We start from the raw sequence: 19,428 nt of genomic DNA on the forward strand, positions 1-19,428 counted from the left end.
TCTTGCTTTAGATTTGGTCTGTGGATGCTGGAGGGGGTCTGTCTTCCTCTGGGATGCTGAACAATGAGGCTCAAGAGAGCCTAAAGCGATTGCACATAATTAAGTGATTGTTACCATTTGTCTTGGTAAAAAACAAATTTCAGGAGCTAAACTCCATTTCACCGAAGCCTAAACTGTATCCCAGGAGGTTTTCTAGAGCTAGTCCCTCTGAGCAAAAAATATTTATGCCCCTGAATTGATCACATCCTCCTGTTATATGGATTTGTGGAGCCCAGTCATTTCCCCTCACACTTTGCAACAGTTTTTAATTAAATATATTACAAATGATATCATGCTACAAAATTTAGGATTCAAGAAATGTTACATTTCTTAAACGTTCCACATTAAGTTGCATCTGGCTAAAACCCTCCTTTGTCAAGGTTATAGAAAGTTGATGCAGAAGGTTATATAGAAAGACCCCTGAGTTTGCCCCACCCATGAAAACATGTGTTTTTAACATAGTAGGGACTTAATTGTCAACCATGGTTGTCCCTGGTGCTGTCCACGAGACAGCAGAGGGATTAGGGTGACTTCAAGGCAGGCTCGACCTAGGGACCTTGCTCAGGGTTCCTGAGCCTGGGCATCTGGGGCCCAGTTCTCCAAGGCACGGGGCAGCCCTCACCACCATCCAGGGCCCTGCCACCACAGCACTTGATGGGAGCAGATCTCTGGCGCCCCTGCAATACCCCTGACACCTCTTGCCTTCAGTCCAAAGAGCCTCACCAGCCCTGAAGGCCATGGCTCTCCCCTGGTCAGCTCTGACTGACACCTTGTTTACCACCTCCTAAGGGGCATAGGCCTTTCAAACCACAGGGGGCAGCCCACCTGGCCTGGCAACTTCTCCAGTCAGCCGGAAACACAGACCAGAGACTGTTACTTTCCTCCTCGTGATAAGGAAATCTCAAACCTCAAGAACTCAAAGGCCAGGTGCTCCAGAAGGGTAAAGGAAAAAGCAAATATTTCTTCCTTTATCTTGATAAGCCAGCAACCTAGAAAGTGGAAAAATGAGACCCAACTTCTCAAAAACTTCTCACTGGCATCAAACCCACCTGTCACATATATTTGTATATGGTGGGCAGGGGATCCTAGGGGCTAGTGTCTAATTTGGTCATGATTTTATCCCAGTTTTTTGGCTCGCAGTAGGGCTTAGCAAATATTAGTTCGATAATTATTTATTAATCAGAATTCTTTGTGCTCTAAGTGACAGAAATTCAAACTGAATCAAAATTTTAAAAAAGATAATTAACTGGCCCTTGTGACTGGGAAAATTGAAGGAAGACCTGACTTCAGGCAAGATTGGAACAACAATATAGTGGAGTATGATTTTCTCTCTGGCTCTATGGCCACCTTTACATGTTAATTTCATTCCCCCAACAGCTTCTTCCTCATATCCTTGGGCAATGGCTCCAGCAGCTTCCAACTCTCTTGGTCATCACTCAGCATCTCAGAGGAAGGCAGATCCTCTTTCCAGCATCCATAGCTTGAATCTTAAGCAAAACTCTGATTGCGCGATGTATCTGTCCCCGAACCAGTCACTTGGCCGGGAGGATTCAGTGCTCAGAATGACCACCTGGGTGATGTGCCCAACTCTGGGTAATGGTGGGGAGGCACCATAAGAAAGAACTTCACCAAGAACTGGTTTGGCTCCTGGAATATAAAGGAGCTATGACCAGCTATATTTGCCTTGGTTTCCTCATCTGTGAGGTAATGGCATTGGATTAGATAGGCTTCAGACCAGGCAGAGAGAGAAAGGGTCAACAGAAGCATCAGATGTCCTCCACATAGTGTTGGGAGCTGAGGCTGGGTGGGCTTTGCATTCAGTTCAGTTCAGTGATGGTGGGTGTATTAGTTAGGGTAAGAAAGCTGCTGTAACAAACAACCCCCACATCCCAATGGCTCAACATACCAGACTCAGTCACACCACAGTCCAAAGCACGGTGATAGGGTATTCATCTCCATGCAGTCATAGAGGGCCCCCTTCTTTAGCAACGTCCTCATCCCCTAGAGCTCTGGAGTCTTGTGCTTGTAGTTGCATTGATGGAGAAGGGGTGGGAGGTGGTACACGGAAGATGATATAGGAACTGTTAGGGGCCAGGCTTGGAATAGGTGTACATTACTCCTGCCCAATAGCTATTGGCCAGAACTCGGTAACTACACATGGTAACAGCAAAGGTAGGCTAGAAAATGTATCCAGAGGAAAAAAAAAGCAGAGTTTGGTGAGTTCCTAGTCCTGCTGCATTGAGGGAGGACTGAGGTAGGTTTAGGAGGTGGCGGGGGCAGCGGGGTAGGATGTGGTGGATCTGGAACTCTAGGCTGCCTGTCTCCAGATTTTTCACTTGGACAGGTCATTTCACTTGAGGCAGTTTTCACCTCAGACTGAGCGCTCTGGGCCTCAGTCTCCCCATCTGTCAAATATAACAAAGCCCCCTCTAAAGCCCCTTCCCATGCAAACATTCTCTGCTTTGCCCACTGCCTAGAGCCTCCATTGCTCTGCTCAGCTCTGTTTCCCTGATCTTATTACCTCTGGCCTCCCCTTTAACTTCACAATGCCCCCACTCCAGCCCTCCTTTCATCCCTATCTGCTTTATTCTTTTTCTCCATAGGACCTATCATCTGACACACCAAATGTTTTTCTCATCTATTCATTGTCTTCCTGCATTAGAATGAAGCTCCCAGAAGGCACAGATTTTTGTGTTTAGTTCACTGCCCTATCCCAAGTACCTAGAAAAGTGCTTGGCACATTGAAAACACTCAGTAAATACTTGTGGAATGAATGAATGAATGACTTAAAACTTTTTAAGTCATTCGTAACAGAGCAACGCTGCCATCTGGTGCCAGAAACTTGAATTGCAAGCACAAACTGGAGCACAGGAGGGAAACTGTGCCCAGGGACAAGCCTTGCCAAATTAACCCTATTTCATTGCTTCAAACACCGCGGTCTGACTCTGGGGGGCTCAACAAGCCCATGGGGTCTGATTTTCTGTCCCATGTGTGTTCCCTTCCAGATCCCCACGTGACACCTGAGCCATTCATTAGGTTCTCGGAGGCATCAGGCACTTCGTGCTTGCTCTGTTGCTGCTCAAGTGGGTAACATCTGGGGACTGCTGTGTCTTAGAAGATGGGTTATGAGGGGAAAGACTCCAGCCCCGAGAGAGGATGAAAGGGAGAACATATGAGGGGGTGCCGGTAGGAGGACCAAGGGGAGGGCGGGGAAGAAGGAAAGGCCTCTGTGGAGGAGACCAGGCCCACCTCCAGCTGGACTCCACGTTTGCTTTGGTCTCCTTATCTGCAAGGTGACAGCCTTGGACTAGGTGAGCGTCAGACCATAACTCAGCCTAGCCCTAAAATCCCACGATTCTTTTTTTTTTTTTTTTTTGAGACGGAGTCTCGCTCTGTCGCCCAGGCTGGAGTGCATTGGCGCCATCTCTGCTCACTGCAAGCTCCGCCTCCCGGGTTCACGCCATTCTCCTGCCTCAGCCTCCCGAGTAGCTGGGACTACAGGCGCCCGCCACCACGCCAGGCTAATTTCTTGTATTTTTAGTAGAGACAGGGTTTCACCGTGTTAGCCACGATGGTCTCGATCTCCTGACCTCATGATCCGCCCGCCTCGGCCTCCCAAAGTGCTGGGATTACAGGCGTGAGCCACCGCACCCGGCCAAAATCCCATGATTCTTAAGAAAGAGCAGAAGGCTCATGGTATATCTGACTTCTGGATTGATGCCTAGAAGATGGGTTTCAGCCACTAGTCAGAGGCTGGCGTCCTCATTCAGGGGTCTCCTCATTAATAGACAGGTGTTCTAATTCAGTGGGGGTCTCTCCAAGTGGACACTCTAGCTTCCCTCTTGAGCCTCGCCCCTGCTGTGCCTGGGCACCAGCAGTGTGGCCCAATGCTCTTAGTGCCTTGCAGCCAGGAGCACCACCATCTCCTCCCCGCTCACGCCCCCCACACCTGTGTGTGTTTGTGCTGCTCCTTTCAAAAGCCTGAGAAATGGTTCCAGCTGATCTCTGATGTCCCTTGGGTCTCTGAGGTCTGTACAAGCCAGGCTGGCTGTTCAGGGCATGAGGGAAGGGGCCCCGGATGGACTTCTCCCCCTTCTTTCAGACCTTTGGTTGTCGGTGACAAGAGCAGCTTCGGTGGCTCTGCTGATGCCTGCAAACCTTTCTTCCTGGCCTCCACCCCAGCTCCCTTCAGCATAGATGTGTAGGGCACCTTCCAAGATGCTGTGGGATTTAGAAGATAGTTTGGGCCTCTGACCCCAAAGGACTCCTTGTGCATGGGGGCATGCCCCGTGCAGCACAGCAAATGAGCTGAGCCCATGCATGTGGGAACAAGCGTCAAAGTCAGGAGTCCAGGCTGATGGGAGAGTCACCTGGGAAGCCTTCTGGAGGGGTGGGGTCCTTACGGCTTCTGAGTCCACCCACACTGAAGCACTGAAGCAGAGTATCTGAGGCCTTGGGGGCAACCACCTTGCTCTAGCCCTCCTAGCACCCAGAGTCGGGGGAGTGACACCTGTGAGCCTCACCCCACCCCAATGTGGGGGTCACCGAAAAGCGGGCCTGGCCGCCTCATGACACTGGAGCACCTGTATGTCCAGAATGCGTTAGGCACTCCTCCTTCCGTGCCCTTCCATCTCTGCTTCTCCTACCCCCACCAGAGGCTCCTTTCCCCTCTGCCCCTGGGAGTCAGCTCACTCAGGGTCCCCTGCTGTGCCCACTGCCCTCCCTCCCTGTGTAACCCTGCTGCTCCCCACATCTGGCAACTGGCTCCTGCGCACTTCTAGGAGCACTCACCCAGTGGAATAATGGGCCAGATTGTCTGTGGTCAACTCATCACCACCATCTCTCTCCAAGGTCTTCTCTGCGGCTCTGAGAGAAGCTGGGAACTACAATTCCCAGAATGCTCTGCTTGTGGGACTACATCTTGTTCTGGCTTGGTATTGGGCAGGTGGAAGAGAAGGAGAGGTCATTATTAAATCTAAATCAGATGAAGAGCTTTCTATAAAATGCACACCAGACTTCGAAGACTTTGTATAAGAAAGTGTAAAATATCTAATTAATAATTTTTATATTGGTCCCATATTGGAATGATAACCTTTTCTGATATATTGGATTAAATAAAATATATTAAAACTCATTTTGTCTTTTTTTTGGTACTTTTAAATGTGACTGCTGAAAACTTTTAAAGTACCTAAGTAGTTCACATTAGAAGTCTACTGAACAGAGCTGGTTTAAAGTGTGCTTGGGGGCTGGGCGCAGTGGTTCACGCCTGTAATCCCAGCACTTTGGGAGGCCAAGGCCGGTGGACCACTTGAGGTCAGGAGTTCAAGATCAGCCCGGCCAACATAGTGAAACCCAATTTCTACCAATAATACAAAATTTAGCCAGGCATGGTGGCGGGTGCCTGTAATCCCAGCTACTCGGGAGGCTGAGGCACGGGAATCTCTTGAACCTGGTAGGCAGAGGTTTCAGTGAGCCAAGATCCTACCATTGAACTCCAGCCTGGGTGACAGATTGAAACTGTGTCTCAAAAAAATAATGATAACTAAATAAAAATATAAAGTGTGCTTGGGGATAGAAGAGGCAAATACAAAGCCCTTCATAGCCGCCTGAGATGATAAACAATGTTGCATGTTGAATGGGCATTACTGCCACATGAGAGTGGTGCAGACATTGAAAGTTAAGAGCTCAAGGGATAAAAGGAGGTCCCTGAGGGCTCCAGGGTAGGGAAGGAAGAAGGTGAAGATAGGATGGAGCCCACCTTGGAGAATGGGGGGATGTGGACGGGGAGGATGTGGATGGTGCAAAGGTGTGGAGGCCATGCCAGGCAATGGATTCCATGGGCTAAGAGAGGAATAACTCATGCCTGGCAAGATACAAAGGCCACATAGTCTCAAGCAGATGTGAAGAAATGGTTATTGAGTCCCCTGTGTCTATAGTCACAACTCTATTCATTCTACCCATTGGCACAAAGTGTTGGGAGGCAGACAGAAAAGTGAGGGAGGCGGACAGAAAAGTCCCATCTGAGCGCTGAGAACATGGGTGCCATCTCCTAGGGTGCCTTGGTCACAATGCAAACTTAAACCCAAGCCCCATCAACTTCTCCAGCTCTGTCTAGAATGTGGTTCCTTGAGGAGCCATGTTTTCTAGGGGTGCTGGGGCCAAGGATCTAGGCTTCATGGGGCAGGGTGCTCTGCCCTAGTCCCAACCCCACGGGCCCTGCCTCCTTGCCCCAGCCTCATCCCAAGCAGTTTCCTGGTGGTTGTAGACTTGACTCAGGGGAGAAGTCACCAGAGGAAAAATGTGTTCCTGTCTGAGACGAACTCACTCCATCTGGACGTTATGAAGTATGGTGGACGAGGCTGTGGGAACTGTGAAGCCACTGCTTGAGACTGCTTGTGCTTGCAATTTGCAGAATTTCTGGCATGGCTGCCCCTGGTCAGCAGTGAATCTGAGAAAAGCTGGGGCCTCTGTGGCCCTGACCTGGTCCTGTGGGATGGGCCTCCTGGAGCCAAGGGGAACTGGAATTGAGTCCACGTTGAAAGTCGAGTCATTTTGGGAAGCACCAGTTGTGGTTTCCAGGCTGCCCAGATACTGACCAAGAGGAGCCCAGGGCCGGCCAGGCCAGAGCGGGTGCCAGAGCAGGCTGTCCTGCGGCCCAGAAAAAATTCTGATTCTAAAACCCTGAAGGTGCTTTGCCTCCAAGGGGCCTGCATGTTGACGGACTTTTGAAAACAGGAGAGCTTTTCCACCATTGTCTCAGGGGCCTGCGCCCTTTCTTACAGAAAGAGTTAGACAGCAGCTCAATACATCCTTCCTAAGCACCTCTCTTCTACCCAACTCAGAAGCAGGCACGATGGGGAGAACAAGGGGAAGAGCTGAGAAGCTTTAAGGCTCAGGGTGGAAAGAAGCTTCAGAGGCCACAGAGACCAACACACCTTTCAAAGTAAAAATTCTTGCAACTACATCCCTGGCCATTAGGTGTGGTCTTTGTCCTCTCAGAACAAACAGTTAATGAAACCAAAGATGTAAGCAGTGTTCAGGGGACTGGCAGTATGCACGTGGAGGCAGGGGGTTGTGCCTGAGCCCAGGGTGACAGGGTGACCCGCGTGAGTGGGACCATGCAGGGCTGGAAGTGGGCCATCCAGACTAAGAGATGGGGGTGTGAAGTAGTTAAATAATAATCATTAAAAGGCACCAGGATGAGGAAGAGGAAGGGGAGGGAGAGGGGAAGGGGAAGGGGAGGAACGAGATGATTAGAGAGACAGTAAGTTCCTCAGCCCCCAAATCTCTGCTGCCTGAAATCCCACCATTAAATTTTCATTTGGGGGAATTACGTTTTGTGTTCTCTATTTTCATCTTTCAAAATGAAGCTTTCCTTGCTGAGAGAACATGTGAGGGCCCAAACAGGACATAAGAGATGAAAATCAAATAACAGGCAGATAGGAGAAGAGACAAACCCCACCAATGTCACAATTTTGTCGGAGATTAGCCAGTAGGGCCAGCTGCTGGCCACGTCAACAGACAGGCTATGGAAGTACAGAGAAGACAGGGGAGGTCAGTGTAGACCAGGGGGTCAGGGAAGGCTTCGTAATCCATTTGGGTCTTTACCCCCATTGACCTCAGGAAAACCGTGACATTTCCCTTTGTTTCCCTGAAGTTCAGCCCTCCAAACAAATCTCCAAAATCGGGAGAGAAGCAAGGTCACTCTGACGTGCTGTGTTCTTATTGGCTTGTACAGCCTCTCCTTTCCAAAGAGGCCACCAGAGAAAAGCCCTTGAGAAGGTTTCACAGCAAAATTGTGAAGGTACTGGGCTCTGGAGCCAGGCTCCACTGGCTGCATCTATGACCTTGACCTCCATCTCTCTGAAGCCCAGTTCCCTTATTTGTAAAATGCAACTGATGAGAGTACAGTCATTCCTTGGTGTCCTTGGGGGATTGGTTCTAGGACCCTCACTCCCCCGAGGGTACCAAAATGTGACAGTACCAAGTCCCTGACATAAAATGGTGTAGTATTTTCATATAACCTACACACATCCTCCCTATATTTTAAATCATCTCTACATCACTTATACTTCCTGCAATGTGAATGCTATATACATAGTTGTTATACTGTATTGTTTAGGGGATAATGACGAGGAAAAAAAAGTCTGTTCATGTTCATCACAGATGCGACCATCTTTTTTTTTTTTTCCCCCTCAAATAGGGTATTATCAATCCATGGTTGGTTGAATCCACAGATGCATAGCCCACAGGTGTAGAGGGCCAATGTACTTATTTCATAGGATTGTCATGAGAGCTAAACTATAAAATACACTTGAAGTACTTGGACTGCCAGGGACTGGGCATGGTGGCTCACACCTGTCAACCCAACACTTTGGAAGGCAGAGGCAGGAGGATCAATTGAGTCCAGAAGTTCAACACCAGGCTGGGCAACATAGTAAGACCTCATTCCTATAAAAATAATTTAAAAATTAGCTGGGTGTGATGGTGCACAGGAGGCTGAGATGGGAGGATCATTTGAGGCAGGAAGTCAAGAGTACAGTGAGACGTGATCACACCACTGCCCTCCAGCTTGGGCAACAAGCCAGACCCTGACTTGGGGAAAAAAAAAAAAAAGCACCCCAGCCATTATGTTTGATAAATCTTGTTATTACTATCACTGATTTTCTGCAACTAGCCAAAGAATTCCTTGTCTACCTAACCAGGATGATTTTCACATTGTTCTTTCATTAATTTGATACTTACTTTCTGGGCACCTGTTGTGAGTGGGAAGCTTTTCCGTCCTCAAGGAATGTACAACCCAAGTAGGAACAGTGAGACATTATCTTAAAGAACGACAACATGGTGCAGGGGCAGGGATGTGTATTGAACCTACAATGTTCCTGTATCAGTTAGGATTAGATCTGGCTACAAACAAACTGAAAAGCCAACAGGATGGTGTTTTAAACAAGGTGAGTTTGTTTACAGGAGAAGAAAATTTATTTTCTAGAAGAAATTTTCTAGAAGAAAATTTATTTTCTTCTCCTGTAAACAAACTCAAGAGGTAAACAGTCACAGGCTGGTGTCATGGCTCAACCCTCGTTAAGGGTCCAGACTGTCCTCAACACGTGGCTTCTGCTCCAGGACACCGTGTGGCACTTGAGCTCCAGCCTTGCCATCCTCATCTTCATCCTCATCATCATCTTCATTCCAGTCACACTTGCAGAGCTTGTGCCAGGAACCCTTCTGCTCACTCTTCAAATACGAATTCATGTAATCCTCACAGAATATCTATTATTATGTAGATTTTCTTTTTATTCACATTTTACTGCAAAGGAAACTGGCACAAAGCGTCAGGTAACTTGTCCAAAGTCACTCAACTCATAGGTGGCAGGACTAGGATTTGAACTCTGCCAGCCTGGCTCCAGAGTCCAGCCAGCCAGAGGAAGCAAAGAAGGGCATTCTCCTCCCTTAATGTCACTTTGGCCAGAACCTAATCACACGCCCCTGCCAATCGCCAGGAAGGCTGGGAAATGCAATCTTTATTTAGGACAGCAAAAACCCGGGAGTTCTATTATTGAGAAAGATGGGGAAATAGATCCTGGGGACCAATTTGTAGTCTCTGGCATAGACTCCTCTTAATAAACCCTTTCACCCAAAGACAGACACCCTCAGCAATCATTCTGTATAACATGACTCCTCCCTTTGCCCCTGCCCCTAGAGAGGCTGGTCAGGGCTGAACTGGGATGAAGGAGGAGATTCCATCTGTCCGTGTCACACTGTGGCATGTACCCTTGACTACCACAAACAGCGGATTCCAGCCAAGTCTGCAAGGCCACAGACTACAGAGAGAATGATTAAATGAATGTTCAGAGACAGAACCCTACCCAAGCAGTATTTCCAGATGCCAGTGCCAGGGTTTCCTGAGGTGCTGTGCATTCCTGCCCCTAGGCACTGTAAGGCCCACTGTATGCTGATGATAAGAATCCCCTTGTTTGGGCTGGGCATGGTGGCTCATGACTCTAATGCCAGCACTCTGGGAAGCCAAGGTGGGAGGATCGCTTGAGACCAGCCTAGGCAAGATAGACCCTGTCTCTAAAAGAAAAAAAAAAAAATCCCTTTGTTTGATCCAGCGGGTTTTGGACAGTTGTCCAATTGCCATCAAAGAATCTTAACTTCACAATCAGGCAGATATGGTACAGATTGCTACTGGTGTCAAGGAAAATGCTTGAGGTATGGAGGAAAGAGAGAGATTGATGTGGCCCAGAGAAAACTTCGGAAGGATCAGCAGAGGCTTCACAGTCTGGGGTATTACAGCTGACATACAGTGCTGACCACAAGCCGGATGCTGTGTCAAGTGCTTTACACGTAGCCTCACTTAATCTTCACAATATCCAGTGAAGCAGGTGCTACTACTATTGTCTTCCTTTTACAGATGAGTAAACCTAGGCACAGAAGGGTTACAAAACTTTCTCAAAAGGTCAAACTCTAGAGGAAATAGAGCTGGGTCTTGTACCTGGTCAATCTGGTTGTAGATTCCATGCTCTTAACCACCATCTGGGTTTGAGCATTTGGTGTCTGGGTCTTGAACGAAGGGTAGGAATGTGATGGGCAGAGACAGGACTGTCAATGCCAAGCAGGAGGCATGAGAAAGCCATACCATGTAGTCAGTAAGCACAAGGCTGACTTTGCAGGGCTGGGGATGGCATGGAATCTGGAACAGCTGCAACACAGGTTCACAGGGGCAAGAGGGAGTCACCATGCTGGAGAGCAAGGTTGGGAGCTGATTCAAGAAGGGGACTGTGAATCTGTATAACAAGTTTGGGCCTTACTTTGGAGGCAATGGGGAGCCCTCAAGGGTTTTGGGGGGGTTTTTTTGTTTTTTTTTGTTTGTTTGTTTGTTTATTGATACAGTCTCGCTCTGTCACCCAGGCTGGAGTGCAGTGGTGCAATCTTGGCTCACTGCAACTTCTGCCTCCCGGGTTCAAGCGATTCTCCTGCCTCAGCCTCCCAAGTAGCTGGGATTACAGGCGCCCACCACCACACTTGGCTATTTTTTTATATTTTTAGTAGAGACAGGGTTTCACCATGTTTGCCAGGCTGGTCTCGAACTCCTGACCTCAGTTGATCCACCCACCTCGGCCTCCCAAAGTGCTGGGATTACAGGCGGGAGCCACCGCGCCCAGCCAAGGGTTTTAAGTTGGGAAGAAACACACTCTGGGCCTGGCTTTGGATGATCGCTCAGGACGTTGGGTTACACTTCAGGAAGGGACAGACAATCAGGAGGCTCTTGCAATAAATGATTCCAGACTTGGGATTTCAAGGAGGATGGAGATGAGGCCTCTAGGGGTAGAGACGCAGGACTCGGGGCTTACTAGGAGACTAGGGAGAAGGAGGAGCTGAAGGCAATTCCAGAGAGGTTCTGGACCTGTTGGTGGGATGGGAGTGGGGGCACCAGGAGGAGATGAGTTTTGGTTGGACGGCAAGATTTTGAGGTGCCTGTGAGACACCTTGGTGAAGAATCTTAGAAATATGGGAAAAAAGTCAGGACTTAAGAGACAGACGCAGCTCTGAAGTCACAGACATAGTGTGACCCTTGAGGCTGCAGCCACAAATGACACCCGCAGGAGAGGGACCCTTGACCAGATGTGGTGGGAGCAACAGAACCAGCAGCCAGAAGACAGGAAACAGCCTGCTTGGTGGTCCAAGGATCGTCAGGAGCGTGCACGGCTTGGAAGAACAGAGCAGACTTTCAAGGAGGAGGGCAGGACCCTCGGTGCCAAGCATGGTGGGGGAGGAGGGCGGGAGGTGGGCCAGGGCTGTGACCTCTGTTGGGGGCCAGGTCCTGTTAGAGCTCCCATAACCTTCCTGTTGCCCTGGTCAAGGCTACAGCACTGGGGATCTGCAGATTCGAATAGTTGAGATTTATGGTGGAAAATGGCCCCAGGGACGGGGGCAATTTGCTGCTCACAAACAGATTCCAACTTGTCCATTAAAGTGCCTCATTCCAGTCCCAACACCAGGCTCGTTCACACCTCAGGTGAGGAGTCAGGCCTGCCCTGATGATTAGCACATGGGCCCCACTCTGTGGGGAGCGGCCTTCCCTCCTCAAGGAAGCCACTGCAGCCTTCAGAGGCAGGGTCACGCTGTCCGCAATGCCTCCAGAGACAGGCAAGGCCTGGCGACAGTCTGTCTGCCCCAGCCTGCCCTGGACTCCATGAGGCAGGCGCCATCCCCCCTGGAGCGAGTCATGCGGAGCTGGGTAATAGAGGGCAAGAAGGCTTTGCTGTCCAGCCTCAGCCCTGCCACTTAAGAACCGTGTGACCTTAAGCAAGCCCCTTGGCCTGAAATTGTTTCCTCTTCTGTAGAGGGGGACAATAATTCTCACCTGGGGAGGGTGTTGTGACAATTACATGAAACACGTGTGTGAAGCATTAAGCTCTGTGCCTGGGGTGTGGCACTCACTCAATAAACCAGAGTGATGGTTGTTACTGACTGTCCCTGAAGTCTGGCCTCGTCTCCAAAGCATGAGGGGCCCACGGGATTCTGCTGAGGGGCAGGTCACAGGACAAGACTTCCGAAAGATCCAGTTGCCTCTCTCCTCTTCTAGCCTCTCTTTACCCTTCCCTCCTCTTTCCTGGAGAGGGATGGGCCCAGAGAGTCCTCGGCTCTCTGTCCCTCCTTCCCCTCCTCCCAGCCAAGCCGCAGCAGGAGAGTTCCCCTCATTCCTTAAGGACCCCAGCCAGGAACTTGGAAAACCTTCCCAAGGTCTCCGGGAAATGGGGCAGGGTGAGGACCCATCCTGGGGAAAAGCTCCTGCTCCACTCAGAACCTCCAGGCTGCCCCAGGCAGGGGTAGGGTGGGACCCGTAGACCAGGGAGGGAAAGGCAGAGGAGGACAGGGATGTGCTGTCACCTCCCTGAGCCACTGGCCTAGGGGCTGATGGGCAACCCACAGGATCCTCCCAGGTGTTTGTTGTGTAATCCTGTTTCTGATCCCCTCTCCCTCACCATGTCATATTTAGGCGTCTGTATAAATGTGGAAGCAATTGACTAATTTTGAAGCAATGCAGAATTCTTCACACTCTTGCTTAATTTTCACCTCCCTGGGCTGCTGACCCCCAACGCCCTCAGCTCAGCCCCAGGCTGCCCTCCTCATCTAACAGCGCTAACAGCACTGCAGTGATTTTATTTGCTGCTGCTTCTTCCTTTTAAAATTGGGTCTGGAGCCAGGAGGGAGAAACAGAGTGGGGATCTGACTGTGCCCCTTGGGGCTCCGTCCCTCTGCCTTCTTTGCTGGAATCTGCAGGAGAGTGTGCACGGAGCAGCTGCGGAAGGCACATCCCAGTGGAAGACATCACCCTCTTGCCTCCCAGGCCCTCAGCCCTGTCCCCAGTGTGAGGGGGGCACCGGGGGTGGACGATGTGCCGCAAGGTAGCAGCTGAGGCAGATAGAGTACAGGTGTGTCCCAGTGCCCCCATCTCCTGCAGTCTCCTGCAGTTACACACACACACACACACACACACACACACACACACACACACACGCTCTGTGACAAGCGTCATTAGCCTAGATAGTGACTGCCAAAATCACTCATCAGCCACAACTGAGATCCAGGTGGGGCATGAGAGGAGGGGTGTGATGGGTGGAGCTTGTGATTGGCAGCAGACTCAGTTCCTGCCTACGAAGGTGTTTTGTTTTTGTTTTGTTTTGAGATAGGGTCTCGCTCTGTCGCCTAGGCTGGAGTGCAGTGGTGTGATCTCGCTCACTGCAGCCTTCATCTCCTGGGTTCAAGCAATTCTTGTGCCTTAACCTCCCATATAGCTGGGACTACAGGTGTGCGCCACCACACCCAGCTAATTTTGTATTTTTAGTAGACACAGGGTTTCACCATGTTGACCAGGCTAGTCTCGAACTCTTGACCTCATGTGATATGCCTGCCTCAGCCTCCCAAAGTGTTGGGATTACAGGTGTGAACCACCATGTTCAGCCTAAGAAGTTTTTATAGTGTGCAACTAGGGAGACAAGATTGGCAGATGAGAGTCATTTAGAAACAGAATAAGATGTAGGATTTTAAAATCTGAGGTTCTGAACAGACACTGGGGTTTACTTGAGGGTGGAGGGTAGGAGGGGGGAGAGGAGCAGAAAAGATAAATATTGGGTACTGGGCTTAATACCTGAGTGATGAAATAATCTGTACAACAAACCCCCGTGACACGAGTTCACCTACGTAAAAACCTTCACATGTTCCCCCAAACCTAAAATAAAAGTTGTAAAAAAAACAAACCTGAGGTTCTGGAAACAAGTCCTGTTGATGTTCACAGGGACACAGGCGGGAGATCCGAAAGGTCTGAGAGCCGGGTAGGCCTGTTTGCTATCTGCGGTGGGCAGGGAGCACAGCCCAAACAGGGAGGCAGAGTGGCCGTTCCCCAAGTGGCAGTCATGAGACTATGTCTCAACACAGTGGCTAAGTGTGACCAGCTGTGGCCCGAGTGGGCCAGCTCCTTTCAGCGCTACTTGGGGGTTGGTGTCGGGGGAGGCTGTGGTTTGGGTTTTGTTTTTTCTATGAGCACCTCTGGCCACCAAGAACAAAGCTGAAGCAACCCCACCCTCGTCTGACCCCACAGCTCTTTATCTGCCTCTCCAGCTCCAGTTTCTTCTCTAGTTATTTCTAAGCTTGTCCTTTTCTCTCATCAGGCAGGGGCCCCTCTCTGAGTCCACTATGGCCCTCATGTTGCCGAAGTGACTGAGCCAATGTATACCGTATAGCAAATTCTCAGAATGGATCTTTGCAACTCCTGGTGTTTGTTCTGATTGCTTTGATTGGGAGTTCTGGAGAGTGGAGTGGCACCAAGCTGTTGGCTTTTGTTCTCTGGCCTCGACCATAATCCTCAGTGGGGATCCTAGGCCCTGGGGCCTCAAGCCCCATTCCTAGTATGGGAGAAGCTTAAACTTCAAGGAGGGTTGTAAGCAAACATCTCACTTGTCTACCCTCAAACCTCTCATGGAGGTAGAGGCCCAGAACCCTAGAGGGGTGGGGGCTGAAAAGGGATGGGGACAGAAAGGAGATGGTGCCAGAACCAAGGACCCCCCTGGGGTGCTGGAATGGGGAGTAGGTGATGTGAACTCACCCATTTCTTGGCTGGAGGGAGGAGGGTAGATCATTGGAGACAAGATCTGCAATAGGGGAAGGTGGTCTGGCAGATACTGAATTTTATGGTCAATTGCAGAAGAAGCCTCACCTCAAAGGACCCCAGAGTCCTTAGGGGTTTAAAGAGCTTGGGGACCCCCAACGCCCCCCTTTCCATCTGCATCATCAACACAAACAGCAACCAAAGGCTTGCTCCTGACACACTTAACCGACCTCTCCAGGGTGGAGGCCAGAGCCACTGGAACCACTCCCAGACCCACCCTGGCCAGTGTGGCCCCACACCACAAGCCTGCCAGGGCATGGGAGGAAACCAAGAACGTGCCGCCCAAGATAAAGGTTTCCGTCTGATTTTGTGGTTCAGCTGAAGCCATGTTCTTAATTGTCCAAATAAACAGTTTTCAGCCTGGAGGCCAGGACACGCCAAAACATGCCACTTCCTTTTCCAGCACCAACTCGGTGCTACCAGTACTAACTTGTCTTCTAAGCACTAAGGAGTGCCCAGTGGGCCATGGCAGCCTATAAGAAGGGCTGACTACCAGCTGTGTGACCCTGGGCTTAAGGCCATGAGGCAGGGCTGGGCAGTGACTCTTCACTAACCTGGGGGTGGGAGGCCTTTACTGTAGCTGCACCACTCACCCGCCGGTGACCTTGCTCGAGCTGCGTCTTCCCTGGGCCGTGGTTTCCACATCTGTAAAATCGGAGAAATGCACTAGGACAGTGGTTTTTAAGGTGTGGCCCCTTTAGCATCGGCATCATTTGAGAACTTGTTAGAAGTACAAATTCTAGCCTGGGGGTGGTGGTTCATACCTATCATCCCTACAGTTTGGAAGGTCCAAGCAGGAGGAGCACTTGAGGCCAGGAGTTTGGGACCAGCCTGGGCAACAGAGCGAGACCTCATCTGTACAAGAAAAAGAAAAAAGTTTTTAAAAATTAGCTGGGTGTCGTGGTGCACACCTGTGGTGGTCCCATCCACTTGGGAGGCTGACATGGGAGGATCACTTGAACCCAAGAGTTCAAGGCTGCAGTGAGCTATGACTGTGCCACTGCACTCCAGCCTGGGTGACAGAGTGAAATCCCCATCTCTAAAATAAAATGAAAGGAAATACAAATTCTCAGCTTCTCCTATTTAATCAGAACCTCTCAGGCAGGGCCCAGAAATGGGTGTTTTTACAGGCCTTGATGCAAGCCAAAGTTAGGAAATCTATACATTTCTGTCCAGCAATGACTCATGAGAACTATTTAGTTCACAGGTGATATTGTACCCTTAAAAGAAGTATCAGCCCTTCCTTGAGAAAGTTTGACAGCTCAGCCCTGTCTTTGATTGCAGTCAGCTCTGACGTTAGCCTCAAGAGAGCTCTGGCCTTGGGCCTACTGTGCTCTGAAATCTGCCCTGAGCTCAGGACTCTGGCTTCTGGCCATGGCCTGGGATATAACAGCCTAGAGGAGCCAGTCCAGGCAGCCCCCCGTGGCTATCACATGGTGGCAGAACGTGGCCTCCAGACAGATCGCCAGGAGGGCCCCACCATATTCCTGAGGAGCCAAAGAGCTGAAAGGAGGACTACACTGACTCCAAGGATTATAGGGGCTATTAAAAGAACCAAAGTATATTTTCTTTTACCAGCCTTCTCTAAAGAAAAGAAAAATGCTCCAAGGAGAACATCTCCTGTATGGGATACCAGCGGTGAGTATATGATTCTCTGCAAGGAACTTTGAAATCCAAGCAAGGCTGCTGGTCCCATGCAGAGAATTATGAGACATCCTCCCTCGCTTAGATCTAAATCTTGGATCTATCCACAGTGACATCCTCGGACATCTGAGTGTCCCAGCAGGGTGGCTTGCCCTCAGCAATTGGTCATCAGTCCCTTGGTTTCTGGCAAACACCAGCTCGGAATTGGCGCAGGCCAGCTCACACACTGCAGACTCTGAGATTGCAGGGCAGGCCCAGCTCAGTGAGGCCGAGGCACCCAAGGACCCAGTGGGGACAGAGGGACGATGGGAATCTGGGGCAGGAGCAGACAGGCCTGGAACCATCATGGCTTATTGGGCTTCGCTCGGTCCCTCCAGCACAGGGTAGATTCAGCAGGGCTGCTCTTTGGTAGGGATGGGGAGGGGTCGGTAAAGCCAGGCCCTTGGTCCAAGCAGTGCCACCCTCCTCCCAGGGCCTGGACGCTGGAATCCTAGGGCTCATTTCCACTGAAACCCATTTACCCCCAATTCCCGGGGCCTGAGTGAGGGAGTATGGGAGTTCCAAGCACTCAGGAAGAGGCGAGACTCGAGGAGTGAGGCAAGGGGAGGGCCCAGCAAACACATCTGTCACCAGGAAAGAAGGGCTCACACCAAAACTCATTTCCACCTAAGAGCCTGTGGGTCTGTTTTGGGAGAGCTGACTAATCCTGTAATCCTGCCCACCAGGCAATTTTTCTGCCTGGCTTCCAAGTGGTAGTGGGAGAGAGCCTGGGGCCACTATCCTGCTGAGGACTGTATTCTCTTAAAGGGGAAAAACCACCTTCATTAGGTGTAGGCTTGTTCCACAGAGCCCTGGTTTAGAAGTTGTCAGCTATTGTCCCTTGAGGGCGGTACCTGTGCCTGGCAGCGGCCACCCCCAGTGCAGGGGACAGGGAAGGCGCAGCGGCAGAGGCAGCCCTCCCTTCTCAGTGGGCAAAAGGACCACCATGCCACCTCTCTCCTGCCTCACTGCCCAGATCATAAGTTGGAAAGCAGCTGCTCAGCTCCCCACCAGGAAGCAGGTTACAAATGCAGAATCTCAGCCTCTGCTGACCTACTGCAAAGGAACCTGGATCTTCACAGGATCCCCAGGAAGCCCTGGCCTGGATGCTGTCTGTCCCTGGTCTGAGCCCTGTGGCTGCTCTGCCAGTTGGGCAATAGGAATGAGCACAGCCCCACTCTCCGGGAGATAGATGCCAGTCTTTTCATTCAGACCACTCAGATGGGAAGTGAGGGGCATCCTCAGCTTGTCCACATGCTCAGCACAGTGGAGAACCCTGTCCCGGGCAGAGACCCTCAAGACAGCTGCCTGGCACCGGTGCAGACGCATGCTCACACATGCACACTCAAGAGCACGCACACACTTCCCCTGCCCCCCAGTGACTTCCACTCACCAAGCCAGCAACACACACACAATGACAAATTAAGAGCAGAGTTTCTCCAAGGCACAAAGTCACCAAGTTCCAGGAAAGTGATGTGCAAGCTATATCTATCCCTCTCCTCACATTGCCTCTGTTTGATATGGTCACTTCAGAGATGTGTTCACCCAGTGGGGCGGAGGGGGAGGAGGCTGACATGAAAATATGTTTTTAAAATTACACTTAAGAAGAAAGGAATCCTGGCTGGGCATGGTGGCTCACACCTGTAATCCTAGCATTTTGGGAGACCGACGAGGGCGGATCACCTGAGGTCAGGAGTTTGAGACCAGCCTGGTCAACATGGTGAAACCCTGTCTCTACTAAAAATACAAAAAATTAGCCGGGTATGGTGGTGGGTGCCTGTAATCCCAGCTACTCAGGAGACTGAGGCAGGAGAATCGCTTGAACCTGGGAGGTGGAGGTTGTAGTGAGCCAAGATCGCGCCACTGCACTCCAGCCTGGATGAGCGAGACTCCGTCTAAAAAAAAAAAAAAGGAATCCTTTTCAGGTCATGTCATGTAGACAAAAGCAGACAATAGTCTCAACAATACCACTCAGGGAGCCTGGCTACGGGGAAACTCCACTGGTTCCCTCCCGTTCTGTATTTTCAGGTGAGACTGGGAAAGGAGAAGGGGCTCTTAGGGTAATTTTCTTGGTGCACTGTTCTAGGCCAGCTTTTTCCTGTGAGTCTCTTGAGTGATCTTTAACACCTCACAGCCCATCTGCCCCCAGATCTCATGCAGCCCCTGAGCAGGATTGGACATCCAGATGGCAACAAACACATACTGTCTCTTTAAGAGAGTGGCCTGAGAGTTTGTTTACCGGGTTTGTTTGGGTCTCAGTGGGAGGAAAGGAAGAAGATACAAGCGGTTAGGACCCTAGAAAGAAAAAAGAAAAAGCTAGAATGCAGAGAAAGCAAGATGAGGAAAGCAAGTCCAGAGGGAGAATTTATTTTTGCAGCGAGGATTCCAGTACCCTGGGGACTGTTTCCACAGAGCAAGCTAACCACCAAATGCGTAGGTCAGGTCAGACACAATTCCCTGAGTGGGTCCAACAGCAGCTGCCCTGGGCTGTGCTGAAGGTTCCCTACAGAATTCAGGCAGAGCCAGCATTGGGT

This window comes from Colobus angolensis, unplaced genomic scaffold (genome assembly GCF_000951035.1).
Source record: "Colobus angolensis palliatus isolate OR3802 unplaced genomic scaffold, Cang.pa_1.0 Scaffold15, whole genome shotgun sequence".
Classification (NCBI taxonomy): domain Eukaryota; kingdom Metazoa; phylum Chordata; class Mammalia; order Primates; family Cercopithecidae; genus Colobus; species Colobus angolensis.